We start from the raw sequence: 17,691 nt of genomic DNA, 5'->3' as shown, positions 1-17,691 counted from the left end.
TGCCCAAGGTCACAGAGCTAGTGACTACATACATTTTACATGCAAGTTTACTAAAACACTACTCTTAACCTCTATGCCCCCAACATATAGTAGAGGGCCTGTCACTAAGAAGCACTCAGGTATATGTTCAACAGATAAAGGATGCCATCGCAAAGGGTGCTGCACAACCAAATGGTACCTCTCTCCTTCAGGAGTTTCAAAATGTCTGGGATCATTTTAGGTTGTCCCAATGTGGGGGTCACTACCATCATTTAGCGGCTGGTGGCCAAACAAGAGGCAGTTCTGTCCACAATGCCAACAGCACCCATGCAGAAACACTATAGGCTAGCCCATTAACAACAACAACAAAAAACTGTCATGGTTAAGTCAATCCACCTATTAACCACCTTTATTTACAAATAACTTCCTATTCATGGATAGTTTGCATAAAGTATCTTAAAAGATACATCATCCTCTTTCTATAAAATACCATTTTTACATTTGTCTAGCATCTTATTTTCAAATACAGAGCTAAGGTTGTATCTTCTGGTCTATGATGGAACCAAAGCACCTCTCCTCCACCGCCCTAAGGACTCCTCTTGGAACTCAATAAATATACAGCAGATTTGCTACACCTGTGGAACAGAAATTTGCTTCATTATCAAGATCAGAGTTTGAATTTTCTAGTTCCAAGGATCACTCATGTCGAAAGGAAAATTTAGATTGCCTGGTGAAGAGAATTTAGATTGCCTGGTTTCACCGCTTGAGCTGTCTTTCCAAGAGCACCATGCTAATGGTTTACTGTGTCTTTAAAATATCAGTGAAATGTGAGCTGAACATGAATTAGATTGTAAATGAAAAGGTATAAAGTTGCACAGCCAAAGAGTGAAAAAGGTTTACTCTGGCAGACAGATCAGAACAGGTACAAGAACAAAATTCAACTAAGAGGTATGTATTTCCATGGGGTCACAAACAGTCAGACACGACTGAAGGACTGAGTACACACACACACATTTGGTGCAAACTGTAGTTACCCCTAAGCAGACTCAAGCTCAAAAGAAAGACTGATCACTTAGGGACTGTGGACCAGAAGGAGACCCTTTGGCAAAGGTTTATTTTGGCATTCCAGCTTTGCTCTTTGGCCAATGCAATTATTTCCAAAGTTGTGGAAATAATCAGGGAATCAGACTTTTGAGGCCCAAATGTTTCTTTTTAGGTAGAGAGAACTAATGTAAATAAGGCTCCGAAGACTGACATCAAAAAATAAAAGTGATCATTTACTGCCCAGTTCTATACACGAACCATCTAGCTCGCAGCATTTAGTCAGATCCCGAGTACTGTTTCTTTAGATTTTATCTAGTCCCTGAAAGATACACCAAAAGAGAAAAAGATCCGGGAGTTCTGAGACATAAACCCGAGGTTCCCTCTTTCGGCACCATTTGAGACGTGCTGGTTGCCAGAGAACCGTGATTGACAAGCTGAGCACCTTTTGCCCACCCTGCTGCTTATTATCTCCTCCACCTGAAGTGTAAACTGAACGGCTTCACCCAAACTAACTAAAAAGCGGTTTTTAAAGCACTGACCACCGCTGCAGAATCCCTTTGAAGCTGTCCTACTCAAGTTTCACCGAAAGTGCTGAATCAAAGGTAAGAATGCACTAGGAGAAACTCACCCTTCTCTCTAGAGAGATGGTGGTTAAGTACTGGGCAGGTAATTGGCAGTCAGAAGACAGTAGAAGTTATGCTAGACTTAAAACACATCATTTGATCTGTTTCTAGGTCCAAGAGTCTATCTAGATAGGTCCCGGTCTATACGATGAATGGTACTTTCATCTACTTCCTCTCAAAGACCTGTGAGAACAAAACAAACAAGAAAGGGGCTTCCGGGGCGGCCCAGTGGTGAAGGATCTGCCTCGCAACGCAGGGGACATGGGTTCGATTCCCGGCCAGGAAGATCCCACATGCCTCAGGACAACTAAACCACAACTACTGAGCCAGCCCGCTAGAGTCTGTGCTTCACAAAAAAGCACACAACTCGAGAAACCTGCACACCACAGCTAGAGAGTATCCCTCCGCGGCAACTAGAGAAAGCCGGCTCACAGCAAGGAAGACCCAGTGCAATAAAAAACAATAATTAAAAAAAAACAAAAAACGTAATTCCTGTGACTGTTGTTCAATAAAAGGTATTCGGGAGTAGATGACAGTACCAAAGGATAAGTTCAGAAGGCCAAAACAGATCTTCACAAAGGAGTCTCCCCAACCCCCAAATGATCCAACATTTGTGTACTTCAGGGCTGTTTGGGGGGCGGGGGGGGGGGGGCGGGTAGTTACAATAACCCTCAGTGAGGGATGCAAACACAATCTAATCTTTTCTCCCCTTTGCTCCTGCGTTTCTCAGGTGATTCAATTTGCCTGTGTGACTCTCTCCTCCAGTTCCTTTTCAGAGTTTCTTGCCTACTCTTCCCCCATTCTAATTAAACAACAACAACAACAAAAAACACTGTCTGAGTTCTCTGGAATCCCGTTTTTTCCCCTGTCACAGGGACCCTGCGTCCTCGGTGAGGGTCTCCTAGACCCTCTAAACTGCCATCACCTTACTCGCAAGCACGTACGCCCAGGGGAGGCTGTCCCGCTCGCTGTGACCTCACACACACCACCCCGTATCCTCATCTGGGCCACTCTGTTACCTTTCGTTCCCCGGAGCTAGGATTCGCTGTGACCCTTACCCCAACCCAAGGAGAAACGCCTCAGACCCGCAGTGTTTATGTCTGCCTCCGCCACAGAACAGCCCCTAGGGCCCTTTCTCTTTTCCCCTCCTTCCATTTCCCTTAGAGACCGAACCCAGGCCCACGGCGGCGACAAACTCGCGCCGAGAAACTGGACACGGCCGCCCAGCCGGAGGCTCCAACGCCACAGCCTCGGCCCCCGCGCGCGCCCCGATCCTTCCCAAGCCGCGACCACAGCGCGAGCTTCGGCCCGGCCGGGGTTTCCGAGGGGAGGTAGCCATCGCTCACTGACCCAGGGAAGTGTCAAACGAGGACGTGCCGGCAGTAACAGGCAGAGAGGCGGACAGCCTGGCAGGCGTTAACGGCTCAGCGCTCCATCCCCTCCCCGACCTAAGCTCCGGCCTCACGGCTTCCTCGACCGCGGCGCCTACGGAGCAAGTCACGTGCCAGCCGGGACGGTCAGCTGACCGCGGCGCGCTCCGCCCCGCCTACGTGCGCCGCTCCGCCTACGCGCGCGCCACTGCGCAGCCGCCGCAGCCGAGCCCACGGAAGAGGGGCGGGGCTGGGAGGCTCCCCGGGGAGCGGGGGAGAGCCAGGAGTCTGAGCGGGCAGAGCTCTTCCGGGGAGCGTGGGGTTTCTGCGTCTGGAGTTCCGCCCACCACCTGTGAATTTCATCGCTGCCATCCTTAAGGTTACCCCACTTATTTTCATGTTTCTGCGGCTTGGAATTTGCCTTCAGACTTCTCCACTCAGGATTTTCTTCGGACAGCCCGGTTTTCTGAGTAATATCCTTAAGAGTTCCCTTCAGCCTCTGATTCACCTTTTCCTTCCAGTCCACTTCGAGTTAATTCCATAAATGTCCTTGGAGCATTTACTATACGCTCGTCATTGTGCTCATTATCTTAGGATTGTCTACCGACGTGAATCACTCCTTGCAGGAGAAAGCTTGTAATCTTGTTCGGGCGTCTGTGAGGCCTGTGATAAACATCGGATAGTTGGAACCACAGTAGATAAAAATGAAAACCAAACAAGGTTACAGGGCAGAGGCACGGACAGGAGAAATCATGTCCTTTGGGAGAAAAAGATAGCAAACCGCTCTCCTGATATTTCATATTTCATTAGCTTGGGAAGGTAGGTGGTATTATTCTGGTTCAGAACATAGTTTAGAAACGTTCAGTTCAGTCGCTCAGTCGTGTCCGACTCTGCGACCGCAGAAATTGCAGCACGCCAGGCCTCCTTGTCCATCACCAACTCCCGGAGTTCACCCAAACTCATATCCATCGAGTCGGTGATGCTATCCAGCCATCTCATCCTCTGTCGTCCCCTTCTCCTGCCCCCAATCCCTCCTAGCATCAGAGTATTTTCCAATGAGTCAACTCTTCTCATGAGGTGGCCAAAGTACTAGAGCTTTAGCATCAGTCCTTCCAAAGAACACCCAGAACTGATCTCCTTTAGAATGGACTGGTTGGATCTCTTTGCAGTCCAAGGGACTCTCAAGAGTTCTCCAACACCACAGTTCAAAAGCATCAATTCTTCAGCGCTCAACCTTCTTCACAGTCCAACTTTAACATCCATACATGATCACTGGAAAAACTACAGCCTTGACTAGACGGAACTTTGTTGGCAAAGTGATGTCTCTGCTTTTGAATATGCTATCTAGGTTGGTCATAACTTTTCTTCCAATGAGTAAGCATCTTTTAATTTCATGGCTGCAGTCACCATCTGCAGTGATTTTGGAGCCCAGAAAAATAAAGTCTGACACTGTTTCCACTGTTTCCCCATCTATTTCCCATGAAGGGATGGGACCGGATGCCATGATCTTCATTTTCTGAATGTTGAGCTTTAAGCCAACTTTTACACTCTCCTCTTTCAATTTAATCAAGAGGCTTTTTCGTTCCTCTTCACTTTTTGCCATAAGGGTGGTGTCATCTGCGTATCTGAGGTTATTGATATTTCTCCAGGCAATCTCGATTCCAGTTTGTGCTTCTTCCAGCCCAGCGTTTCTCATGATGTACTCTGCATATAAGTTAAAAAAGCAGGGTGACAATATACGGTCTTGACACACTCCTATTCCTATTTGGAACCAGTCTGTTGTTTCATGTCCGGTTCTAACTGTTGCTTCCTGACCTGCATACAAATTTCTTAAGAGGCAGGTCAGGTGGTCTGGTATTCCCATCTCTTGAAGAATTTTCCACAGTTTATTGTGATCCACACAGTCAAAGGCTTTGGCATAGTCAATAAAGCAGAAATAGATGTTTTTCTGGAACTTGCTTGCTTTTTTGATGACCCAGTGGATGTTGGCAATTTGATCTCTGGTTCTTCTGCCTTTTCTAAAACCAGCTTGAACATCAGGAAGTTCACGGTTCACATATTGCTGAAGCCTGGCTTGGAGAATTTTGAGCGTTACTTTACTAGCGTGTGAGATAAGTGCAATTGTGCAGTAGTTTGAGCATTCTTTGGCATTGCCTTTCTTTGGAGTTGGAATGAAAACTGACCTTTTCCAGTCCTGTGGCCACTGCTGAGTTTTCCAAATTTGCTGGCATATTGAGTGCAGCACTTTCACAGCATCATCTTTCAGGATTTGAAATAGCTCCACTGGAATTCCATCACCTCCGCTAGCTTTGTTCGTAGTGATACTTTCTAAGGCCCACTTGACTTCACATTCCAGGATGTCTGGCTCTAGGTGAGTGATCACACCATCGTGATTATCTGGGTCATGAAGATCTTTTTTGTACAGTTCTTCTGTGTATTCTTGCCACCTCTTCTTAATATCTTCTGCTTCTGTTAGGTCTGTACCATTTCTGTCCTTTATCGAGCCCATCTTTGCGTGAAATGTTAGAGAACTTTTTAATTCAGTTTTTGATTTTGATTCCTATTGTGTGATTAGTTTCAAATACTTTCCCCACTTAGTTTCATTGAGACAATTTATCTTTTTCCCTTGAAGAAATTATGAGGAAAAAGCAAATCTTCTCTATGCATAAAAAATCAAAAACTTTTATTTTTTAATTCAGTATTTTTATATTAGGGAAGGTGAAGAGCTAGAGATCACAGAGCTTTTTAGGACAAGGGAATAGACATACCTGGTTTTCAGTCGTGGCTCTGCTGCTGACTAGCTGGGTGACCCCAGGCCTGTGAATTTCAGCTTCTTCACCCGTAAACTGGTGGCAATAATATATACGTGATAGGGGTGTTGTAAGGCTTAAATGCAGTGTAGTGCCTGGCACATAGGAAGTGCCTTGTGAAGGGCTGCTGTTATTACTATGTATTATATAGGACCCAGGTTTTCTGACCTATTTTATGCCTTTACAGGCTGTTGTGTCCATGCAGAAATTCACCACAGAATTTCTTAGAGCCTTAGTAATACATCTGAATAAAAAGAAACCAACCAACCAACCAACCTATCTTCAGCCTAATGCTTTTCACTAATTTTGGATGCTGTTCAGGCAATTCCAACCACTGGTTCTGTAACACAGCTTTGGAAACTCGTCAGAAATTCCAAGGGATTTATCATAGCATGTGCCCAAAGGCCATGTTTTGTTAGCTCTGTCTGTGCAATACAACTTTCTTTGGTGGTGAAAATGTTAATCTGTGCTTTCCATATTGTGTCCACCAGACTGAAGTGGCTCTTGAGCACTTGAGATGTGGCTGTTGTGACTGAAGAACTGAGTTTTAAAATTTATTTCACTTTCATTAATTAAAACTTAAATACCCAACAGTGAGACTAGTGACAGCTGCTTTGGGCAGTAAAAATTAGGGTCTGCGTTTGAAACCTTTTGGTTTCTTTATGCTTGTGTGTGGCCCTGAGGCAGAATTCTCATGCCTGTTTCTTAATTTTTAAACTCAAGTGCATCTATTTCTGACGTCTGGACACTTTGCAGTGTTTTAAGCATCATGTTATACTTGAGAGGCAGTATAAAGCATTGTTCAATAATGTGAGCTCCATTTATCATCAGACCTAGCATATCTCATTAAAAAATCTAGCAAACATGTTTAAAATAAGCAGGGCATGCTTGCTTTCTAATGGCTTCTGATAGAAAGGGAATGTGTTTACAAAGAGTGGGGACGCTTGCTTTTCCTTACTGTGCATAGGAGCATCATAGGTATCTAAGTATATATAGCAGGCATGACACACGTTTTCCTGCATTTCCACGTACCTAAAGCACCTTTTAAGCTTAAAGCACTGAAAAAAATCCATAGAGAAAATTTATTTTTTCCTCATAATTTTTTCAAGGGAAAAAGATAAATGTTTCAATGAAACTAAGTGGGGAAAGTAACTGAAATTAATCGCACAATAGGAATCAAAATAATTTTTCACAAGAGAGTGAAAAAGCTGGCTTAAAACTCAACATTCAGAAAACTAAGATCATGGCATCTGGTCTCATCACTTCATGGCAAATAAATGGGGAAACAGTGGAAACAGTGACAGACTTTATTTTCTTTGACTCCAAAATCACTGCAGGTGGTGAGTGCAGCCATGAAATTAAAAGACACTTGCTCCTAGGAAGAAAAGCTATGACCAACCTAGACAGCATATTAAAAAGCAGAGACATTACTTTGCCGACAAAGGTCAGTATAGTCAAAGCTATGGTTTTTCCAGTAGTCATGAAGGAATGTGAGAGTTGGACCATAAAGAAGGCTGAGCACCAAGGAACTGATGTTTTTGAACTGTGGTGTTGGAGAAGACTCTTGAGAGTTCCTTGGACTGCAGGGAGATCAAACCATTCAATCCTAAAGAAAATCAATCCTGAATATTCATTGGAAGGACTGATGCTGAAGCTGAAGCTCCAGTACTTTGGCCACCTGATGTGAAGAACTAACTCATCATAAAAGACCCTGATCCTGGGAAAGACTGATGGCAGGAGGAGAAGGGGGCAACAAAGGATGAGGTAGTTGGATGGCATCACCGACTCAATGGACATGAGTTTGAGTGAACTCTGGGAGTTGGTGATGGATAGGGAGGCCTGGGATGCTGCAGTCCATTGGGTCACAAAGAGTTGGACGCGACCAAGCGACTGAACTGAATTGAACTGAAGTCAGGAGGAGAAGGGGATGACAGAGGAGAAGATGGTTGTATGGAATCACCAACTCAATGAACATGGGTTTGAGCAAGCTCTGGGAGATGATGAAGGACAGGGAAGCCTGGCATGCTGGAGTCTATGGGGTTCCAAAGAGTTGGCTATGACTAAGTGACTGGACAACAACAACTGTAATATCTTGAAAGGTGGCACTTATATTCCTCTTAGAAAAGGAAGTGTCCTTGTTTAGGAAAATACTTAGATAAACTAACAGAGTTGAAGATAAGCTGAGCTTGGGTGCATGGAGACAAAAAAACAAAAGCCATGTCTAAACTAGTTTCCAATCTCAATTGGAAAGGAAGGGAAACCGGAGGAGCAGGTGAAGGCATGCAAGGAATGCATAAGGCATAGGGAGCAGAGAAGAAAGAAAGTGACATGATAAAGAACTTGTGAAATAGGTCTGCTTAGGACCCCATTTGAGATCACTTTAATTGCTGTAATGTAAATCCATTGCCATCTGCTCATACCTTTAATGAACTCAAATGCTTTCATGAACTGTTTTTTTCTTTGGTAAAAATTTATGGTATCCAGTTTATATTATGTAAAGTGCACAGACAAATTAATAAGAACAATAATAAGACCCTAACTGGGAAATGAGCAAAAAGCACAAAAAATTGAGATAAAAGGAAATACCACTGGCTGAAATAAAACATATGGGGAAATGCACACTCTTACTAGTGCTCAAAGATATAAGTAAGATAACATACATAGAAATATTTATCAAAATAAATAATATATAAAAGTAAATGTGAATAATAACTTACATTAGCAAAGATATGAATATATACATTGCAGTCCCGGCAATACATAATAGCCAATGCTGGTGAGAATATGATAAGACAGAATCTCTTATACTGCTAGTGGTTCTGTAAACTGGTACAGTTTTTATGGTCAGCAATTTGACAATATAGATGAGAAGCCTTAAAAATGCTCATTCTATTTTCATCCATATAAGGATGGAGATAATGGGAACAGATAGGAAAATATTTATGTAAAATATGTTCATTATATCATCATATCTGTTTTCATCATCAACATTAAAGATGTAGTTGAACTAAGCCTACTCTGAAGGTAGAGCATTGAAAATTATTTGATAACATCTGGAATTTTTAGAGTTGAATGCTCAGGGTTAATGAATAGGATATGCTAAGGCATTCCCTGGTGGTCCAGTGGTTAGGACTTTGTGCTCTCACTGATGAGGGCCTGTGTTCAATCCCTGGTCAGGGAACTAAGATCCCCCCACAAGCTGCAGAGCATAGCCAAGAATAATAATAAGATACACTAGACCAGTGGGCGATGTTTGGCGATGTCTGGAGATGTTTTTGTCTGTCACAGCCTGTGGGGAATGACATGCTACTGGTATCTAGTGAAATCAGGGCAAAAGTCATAGATGCTGCTAGACATTATGCAATGTCTAGGACAGCCCCACAACAAAGAGTCATCTGATCCAAAATGTCAGTAGTTCTGAGGCAGAGAACCCTAGTACTAGACCCAGGATGTTCTCAGAGTCCCAATTTCTTGACAAACTATATATGTTCCTGCAGTTCCACTCCTGGAGTGGAAAAAAAAAAAAAACAAACATAATTTGGAAAGATCCAAGCACCCTAATGTCCATAGCGGCACTATTTACAATAGTCATGACGTGAAAGCAACTTAATGTCCATTGACAGGTGAATGGATAAAGATCATGTGGTACATATACTCAGTGGAATATTACTTAGGCATAAAAAAGAATGAAATAACGCCATTTGCAGCCACATGGATGGACCTAGAGATTACCATACTAAATGAAATAAGTTAGACAAAGACAAATATATTATGTTGCTCATATATGGAATTCTAAAAAAAAAACAAGTGAACTTACATACAAAACAAATAGATACACAGACATAAAAACAAACATAGTTACCAAAGGGGGAGGGGGTAAGGGATAAATTTTAGAAGATTCAGATTAATATGTATATGTTACAATACATAAAATATATAACTGACAAAGACCTATTCTATAGCATAGGGAAATATACTCGATATTTTGTAATAACCTTTAAGAGGAAGAATCTGAAAATATATACATGTGCATATATATATGTAAGGATATATGTATATGCATATATATATAAGTGGATCAGTTTGTTGTATACCTGAAACCAGCACAGCATTTTAAATCAACTATATGTCAATAGATAAATAAATAAGACTTAAAAAAAATCCTCTGTCTCTGACCCAGGGGTTTTATGTCCACTACCAGCATCCATGAAATTGTGACAGGCCAGGCTAACTTGTTCGGTAAAATCTCAAACCTTTCCCAGTTCTTGATAGTGTTGGTGACAAGGATGGGATATGTCAAAGATAGAGTTTTTTGGAAAACAAAGGATGAGCATCGCATAGGTCAATTAATGGAATTTGCAAGAAGTCCATAGAAATTGATGGTAAACCCAATTGTACAGTTTCCAGGAATCAGTTGTAGGCTAGATTGTATGGTCTGCTGAGCAATAAATGATCTACTGCTTAATTGCCTGTGTTAGTCACTCAGTCGTGCCTGACTCTTTGCAACCCCATGGACTGTTACTCACAAGGCTCCCCTGTCCATGGGATTCTCCAGGCAAGAATACTGGAGTGATTTGCCAGGCTCTCCTCCAGGGGGATCTTTCTGACCCAGGGATCTAACCTAGGTCTCCTGCATTGCAGGAAGATTCTTTACTGTCTGAGCCACCAGGGATCGAATTGTAATTGCCTGTAAATGAGGAAAACTTGAGAAGTGGTTGCAGGCCATGTCATCTCAAAGATTCCAAATGCGGTCATGGTTGCTATAGTATTCTCTTGCTACTTTTCTGGCACTTAGCTTCAGGTCCACCCCTTGTAATGACTGGCACTAATATTTGTCCAGGATAGGCAGAAGTTTCCATAGCCTGTCAAACAACAATGATAGAGAGCATACGGATAGTGACCATTTCGTTCAATACACTGCTTATCAACTCTCTGTACAGTGGCTCACGGGCCAAAGTGGGAACATCATCAAGTCACTGTAATAAGTTTATAAAATGCCTTCTCTCTCGTGCCTGACTCAGAGATGAAAGGTCTGGGTAAGAGGAGGGAATGACTGGGGAGAGGCAAAGGTACAGCTACTGGAATGGGACACACAGTATATGTGATGATGAAAGGAGAACAGCAACCTACCACCTTTGCAGATAACACCTTAGACCTCAGCAGGTCATCCAGGGTCGGGGAGCAAGAACCCTAAGGACCTTTGTCCTTTGGAATTGTCCCTGGAGCCTTCTTTCAGAATGAAAACATCTTAGCATGGTTCTGCTAAACTCTTGGAAGCACGGTGATTTAAATCACTGCTGGCTGGGTCTGCCATCCCCTGCCAGATGGCTCTGAACACAGTTTGAAGTTTGACCCCCATTTGCCTTAACTTATCCAAAACATCTATCTGAAATAGCAAGGGATGTCCCAACTCCTACACCTCCCATACAAAATCCCTGTCCACACCTCTAGATGTCTTCCCCAACCCCATTCCACAGCCATTGCTCAGTCATTCCTTGGGGTGAAAAAAATGCCACCCGCCTGGTGACCTGGACAGACAGCAGAGTTAGTCTGACTGCAATCAGGCAGTTCCTCCATAAACAAAGGCCAGACCTGATTATTCAAAGCAATCTGAGAAGGCCAAGATTTAACAGCTGGTGGAGAGGCTGTGTTGGTAACACTGCCAACCTGTGTCCTGGGAACAGTGGAGGTCTGACCTGAGGGGTGCTGCCAATAGTAAGCCACCCTGTCTTTCCAGTGCCACCGTGTGCATTCCCAGGACTATCGCTTGCATGGAAACCAAGCATTATCTTGGCTTCCTCCCCGAAACATGGTGACTTGCACCTTAAAGGCGATTACAAGAGACCTTCAAGTATTTAAGGAAATACCACTAGTAGATCACATAGCCCTCAAATAACTGAGGGCCCTCAATGAAGCTTCCTTTGATTACCTGGAAGAGCTTCCCAAAGGGATAACTGACTCATTATTTATGCACAATCTGTGGCCAATTATTCCTCCAGTGGAAGTCATCCAATTAGAAAAAAACAGTACAAAATTTGTCCCTAACTCAGATTACTGGTCAGGGATATTATAGACGGTAGAATTGCTTTAAACCTCTTCCTCTTGTGCCATGGCAGAGTCTATAGGATTGCTTCTAGACTTGCTAATAAATCCTGCCATGCTTATATTAACACCTTGGGCCAAGGGGAGAGATAAATAGAGAAACTTAAGGAGAGAGCCCCACGACTTTTCTTAACTAAGGCCCTGGTAGTTTGGGGGATTTGTTCAATGGGTTGATTCTAAGACCCTGGGGGTTATAACTGAGGTATATTCTACAGGAAGGCCTCCTCATGATGCTAAATTCCTGATCACAGTAACCTTAATAAGATGCTGTATGAGACAAATTGAATAGATTTTTTGCCCAGTCTCTGTCAGTTAATCAGAGCAGCCAGTGGAGTGGCTATTTATGGGAAAAATTCACCAGAAACCAAGATGGTGTAGAAACAATGGGTGGGTATTGCTGAAAGACAGTGCTTCATGGATTCCTCACATTTCTGCTGTTTGTCTGGATTCTCTTTTCAAGAGTGTTTGTATAACAAACAATGTCAGAAAGTAGAGATATTAATAGTACCCCCACCCTCCAGAGCAAAGGCAAAGTAAACAATTTATTTTAGAATAGTTTTAGATTGACAGAAAGGTGGTAAAGATAGCAGAGAATTCCTATAAACCCCACATTCAATTTTCACTCTTATCATCTTTTACTGTTATTGGTGGTTTAGTTGCTCAGTCGTGTCCGACTCTTGCAACCCCGTGTGTATCCTGGCAGGCTCCTCTGTCCATGGGATTTCCCAGGCAAGAATACTGGAGTGGGTTGCCATTTCCTTCTCCAGAGGATCTTCCCTGGTACATTTGTCTAGGTAAGCTTTCGTGCTGTCTAGTCTGAGAGATATGGGTTCTCTAAGTCCAGGATCCTCTCTGTGATGGAACCCTCTGTGTGTTCGGGCATCCAGCTCTGTCTGTCCACATCCATCCTGTAGGAACTGAGGCAGGGGAACTGATGTACATATGAGTATGCTCATACCACTTGCTGTGTGGGGAGTAATAAAGTCCTTTTTCACTGACCTAAGAGATTTGTGTCTTAAGTCAGCATCCATGAAAATATGGCAGGCTACCTTGTTAGCTTGCAAACCAGGGTGAAATCCCAAACCCCTCACGTTTTTGACAACCCCCTCTGCCCTCCACCAACTCAACTCCTCAAATATGTGGAACAGCTTCCTGTTTGATAAATATATGTTGAGCTGAACTAAGATGGGCTAACGATTTATTCGAACAATTGTGTGAGATACATATGCGGTCAGAGGTCAGGCTGGTATCTGCAGAGAACGTGGTCAGATCAGTCAGTCTTTGTCTATTAATTGAAGGAAAATGGAAGATACTCTACAGGCCCAGAGAAGTAAATCAATTCTAAGGGTAAACGGGAGAGAAAACAGACTGCTGGGAGAATTGAACGGGTAGGAGCTGAGGTGCGAGGAGAGGGTAGGCCAATTGATAGAACCTGGTGTCCGGAGGAGGCAGGGAGAGCCCACAGGTAGTGCTGCCCTGTGGTCAGGAGGGCACATCAGGGGGGCTTAATGCACAGCAAGCCGTCTCAGCAGAGCACAGAGACAGGCAATCCAGGAGCCACCCAGTGGGGCCTGTGAGTCCAAAAGCACCCTGGCTTTTTTTTTTTTTTTGTAATTTTTAGTGTTCATTTTTACTGAAATAGAGTTGATTTACAGCGTTGTGTTAGTTTCAGGTGTATGGCAAAGTGATTCAGTTATACATATGTATATATTTTTTCAGATTCTTTTCCGTTATACATTATTACAAAATTTGAGGATTGTCCCCTTCCTAAATAGTAGGTCCTTGTCAGTTATTTATTTTATGTATGCTGCTGCTGCTGCTAAGTCGCTTCAGTCGTGTCCGACTCTGTGTGACCCCATAGACGGCAGCCCACCAGGCTCCGCCGTCCCTGGGATTCTCCAGGCAAGAGCACTGGAGCGGGTTGCCATTTCCTTCTCCAATGCATAAAAGTGAAAAGTGAAAATGAATTCGCTCAGTCGTGTCCGACTCCTAGCGACCCCATGGACTGCAGCCCACCAGGCTCCTCTGTCCATGGGATTTTCCAGGCAAGAGTACTGGAGTGGGGTGCCATTGCCATTTTATGTATAGTAGTGTGTATATGTTAATCCCATAATTCTAATTTATCTCCCCTCTCCCTTTTCTGTTTGGTGACCATAAGCTTTTTTCCTGTGTATGTGGGTCTATTGATGCATTGTATGTAAGTTCATTTGTGTCTTTTTTTTTTTTGGATTCCACATATAAGTGAGGTCATATGATATTTGTCATTCTCTGTCTGGCTTACTTCACACTTCACTTAGTATGATAATCTCTAGGTCCATCCATGTTACTCCAAGTGGCATGATTTCATTCTTTTTTATGGCTGAGTAATATTCCATTGTATAAATAGAATCACGTCTTCTTTATACATTCCTCTGTCAATGGATATTTAGACTGCTTAGATATCTTGGCTCTTGGTCTTAAGTTCAGCAGTAGGTTTTCAGTTTCTGAGCTGTACAGCTCCCAAAGGCGTGTGTGATATAAGGCCTGAATCCCAAAGTAGAAAACCTCAAGCAGGCTGGGGATGGCTTTGAAAAGTACAATTAATATCATATTATCACTTTGTTGGGGTGGGGAGGCACAATGCTTTTAATATGAATTAACATCTGACAAAACATTCTTGGTGTAACTGCTCCTCTTGGGGACCTTGAAAGCTTTGTGACTGTGAGGGGTAAGCATGAGTTGGACAAAGAGAAGGATTGTGAAGTACAGTCTTAGAGGGACTGGATATCAGGCAGGGACTCCATGTAACGAGTACGTTGGACCTGGGTCTACCACTCACTATTGTGTATGATTCTGGGTGTTCTCATCTATATACCCCTCAATGGGCTTATTAAGAGAATTAAATGAGATAATGCATTTAAGCAAGTCCCTGGCATCCAGTGACTTTCCACAAACTGCTAGCTATAATGATCATTATTATTTATGAATAGAATTGGATCATAAACAAGGGGACTGAATCTCAAAAAGGTTGCAGCCAAGTTACTGGAACAGTTACCAGTCAGGCACAGGGTGGCGGTCATGAATCTCAGCATGGGGAGCTGGAGGGCCTCCCATCTGCCCCCTGCTTGTTGGTCTCATAGATGAGAACAGAGCCCTGAAACTCCAGAAAACACCTGCCTCAGAAGCTGCACATGTGACTTCACTGATGGTCCAGTGGTTAAGATTCCCCCTTCCACTTCAGGGGTTGAGAGTTCAAATCCCTGGTCAGGGATCTAAGAGCTAAGATCCCATAAGCGGCAGTAGCCAAAAAACCAGAACATAAACAACAGAAGCAATATTGTAACAAATTCAATAAAGACTTTTAAAATGGTCCACATTAAAAACCCTCTTTAAGAAGAAGCTGAACACAAGCTGGGTCTTAAGAAACAAGTGAATGATCATAACCTATTTTCTACCCACACAAACACTTAAAACTTGTAAAACTTTTCACCTTCAAAAGTTAAAGTATCAAAAGAAAAAAAAGTTAAAATATCACTAAATACCAGATTGCATCAAAACAATCCCTGACATTAGTAATACACCCAATGCATCGATTTATTTACAGAGCACATAGATATAGCTAATACTGTATGAAGGGATGTGAGGTGATCTTACCGGTTAAAAAAAAATACTAAAAAAAATCAAATCCCGTTTATATGATACCACCAAATCCACCATGGCATATCAAATCTTTGTTTTTCTTTCCTGATTCCACTACCTTCATGATCCCGGAAGAAAAAAAATCAAGTTCCTAACCTGATTTTGAAATTAGACTTGCTACATATAAATTTTGTAATGATTATGATCATTATATACATTTTCCAACTAGCTTTACAAATATCCAATCCAAAATGGTGTGTCAATTCCAGTGCATTCTTTAAGAAAAAAAATATGTAACATGTACACCCCAAGCAAAGGGAGTGACTACACCTCAGAAGTAAGAGGGTGAATTAAAAGAGAGGGATAAATATTAATGGGATATAAATGAAAATGGCATTGACAACATGCAAGCAAGCATGAATGAAGCTGTTGGTTGAAATTTAGACTCCATTTCTTCACTTTAGACAGTTAAATAAGAGCCGTAGCAAACGAATATTTTATTTCCATAAACATAAATTTTTCAATCAAGGAGGAAAGAATAGTCTCTCCCAGGACCTATAAGTTTGCTGGATATGATAAATTATAAAGAAATTTAGGGTGGAAAAATTGGGATTGGGGAGGGATAAACATGACCCAATGTTTTCCATTCATTATTAATATGCACCCTGATAATTCTTTGTGATTATACTCTAAAGTAAACAGGTATCTTCAAACTTGGAAACACTGTTTAATTGCTAAGACATAATTCACCTTTTCCTCATCAGTCAATTTTAGGCCCAGAAGGGAAATGTTGCATAAGTTCCCTTTGTACATATGACTCTTTGATAAGAACTGTGGATCCTAGCAACCACCTTACAATATCAGAAAATAAACTGCTAGTTTAATTTGATGATTCATTAATTTTTTTTTTTTAACTTTACCTACCTACCTCAACCACACCCTTAGAGCTACTCTGCCTAACACAAATAGAGCTTGTCCTGGAAATTCCTAAGATTCTTGTGGAAAATTCAAATAACTGAGACCCATGAAAAACATTGAATATGAATTCTGGGTGCTGTGGCCTGAGTATCTGCATTTTAATAGAACCTCTAGCTCAATTGGTAAGGAATCTGCCTGCAATCCAGGAGACCCCAGTTTGATCCCTGGGTCGGGAAGATCCCCTGAAGAAGGAAATGGCAAGCCACTCCAATATCCTTAACTGGAAAATCCTGGCAGGCTACAATGTGGTGGCAAAGAGTCAGGCAGACTGAGCAACTAACACTTTCAATACTGTATTTACTAAATCATTGAACTAGAACCCATTAGCAGTCCTTCTGAACCTCTATGGCCTGGCTCTATTACTCATTTAAGACTTAAGGTGTACTACTATATAATTTTTATGTAACCAATATGCTTAGGTTCCTACTATGAGTCCAACACTGTACTATGTACTCCTAGAGGCTGATAACGTAACCCCCATTCAACTCCTTTTGCTTTTCTAACAGAATCCAGTTTTGTTTGGAGAAGGCAGTGGCACCCCACTCCAGTACTCTTGCCTGGAAAATCCCATGGACGGAGGAGCCTGGTAGGCTGCAATCCATGGAGTCGCTAAGAGTCGGACACGACTGAGCGACTTCACTTTCACTTTTCACTTTCATGCATTGGAGAAGGAAATGGCAACCCGCTCCAGTGTTCTTGCCTGGAGAATCCCAGGGACAGGGAAGCCTGGTGGGCTGCCATCTATGGGGTCCCATAGAATCAGACACAACTGAAGCAACTTAGCAGCAGCAGCAGCAGTTTTGTTTAGGGACCCAACCATATAGCCAACGGTTTCAGTGGAAATGGTGAGAAATGGGTCTCCTGCCTCTGAAGGCAATGCCATTTCCCTCACCAATGACCGTGTTGTGAATTTGTATGTGATCTAAGTCTGGCCAGTGAGGCATGAGAGGAAGTTGGCTGGAAGCTTCTGTGAGGTTTCCTCACTGTTAGAAGAAAGCAACAAGAAAAGGGGGGGTCTCTCTTTTCCTCCAAATAGTTACATGGACTTCTGCTGTGATAGCTGGAACTGCTACAGTTATCTTGTTACTTCCCTGAGGGAAAAGCTTCCACTGAGTATAGCAGGGAAAAGAAATGGAAAAAACTTGGGTCCTTGCTTTGTTGAGCCAC

At 42.6% G+C, this 17,691-nt stretch overlaps 1 protein-coding gene and 2 long non-coding RNA genes across 5 annotated transcripts in view; 2 read left to right on the top strand and 1 right to left on the bottom strand.

Annotated features, from left to right (window-relative positions):
* Positions 1–3,145, bottom strand: part of ATP6V1C1 (ATPase H+ transporting V1 subunit C1) — a 42,108-nt gene extending 38,963 nt beyond the window's left edge. The window contains exons 1-2 of one of the 2 annotated variants that reach the window (XM_086335331.1): positions 2,997–3,145; positions 1,652–1,829 (exon numbers count right to left, since the gene is read on the bottom strand). The gene's annotated coding sequence lies outside the window, so the exon portion shown is untranslated. The remainder of the gene's footprint in view (positions 1–1,651; positions 1,830–2,996) is intronic. The other variant, XM_086335330.1, reaches the window with a different exon arrangement.
* On the top strand, positions 1,404–2,130 carry LOC147359166 (uncharacterized). Its single transcript, XR_015140179.1, has 2 exons — positions 1,404–1,625; positions 1,758–2,130. It is a non-coding gene; the product is annotated as an uncharacterized LOC147359166 (long non-coding RNA).
* A 72-nt stretch (positions 3,146–3,217) lies between the features above and the next one.
* The window catches only part of LOC147359164 (uncharacterized), a 31,729-nt gene continuing 17,255 nt past the window's right edge, over positions 3,218–17,691 (top strand). The window contains exon 1 of one of the 2 annotated variants that reach the window (XR_015140177.1): positions 3,218–3,395. This is a non-coding gene — a long non-coding RNA (uncharacterized LOC147359164). The remainder of the gene's footprint in view (positions 3,396–17,691) is intronic. The other variant, XR_015140176.1, reaches the window with a different exon arrangement.

The sequence above is a fragment of the Bos grunniens genome, chromosome 14 (assembly GCF_055505025.1).
Source record: "Bos grunniens cultivar Pamir isolate PY7600 chromosome 14, Bosgru_T2T1.0, whole genome shotgun sequence".
In the NCBI taxonomy this organism is placed as follows: domain Eukaryota; kingdom Metazoa; phylum Chordata; class Mammalia; order Artiodactyla; family Bovidae; genus Bos; species Bos grunniens.
The sequence above is the reverse complement of the archived record's forward strand: the minus strand, read 5'-3'. Positions and strand labels throughout refer to the sequence as shown.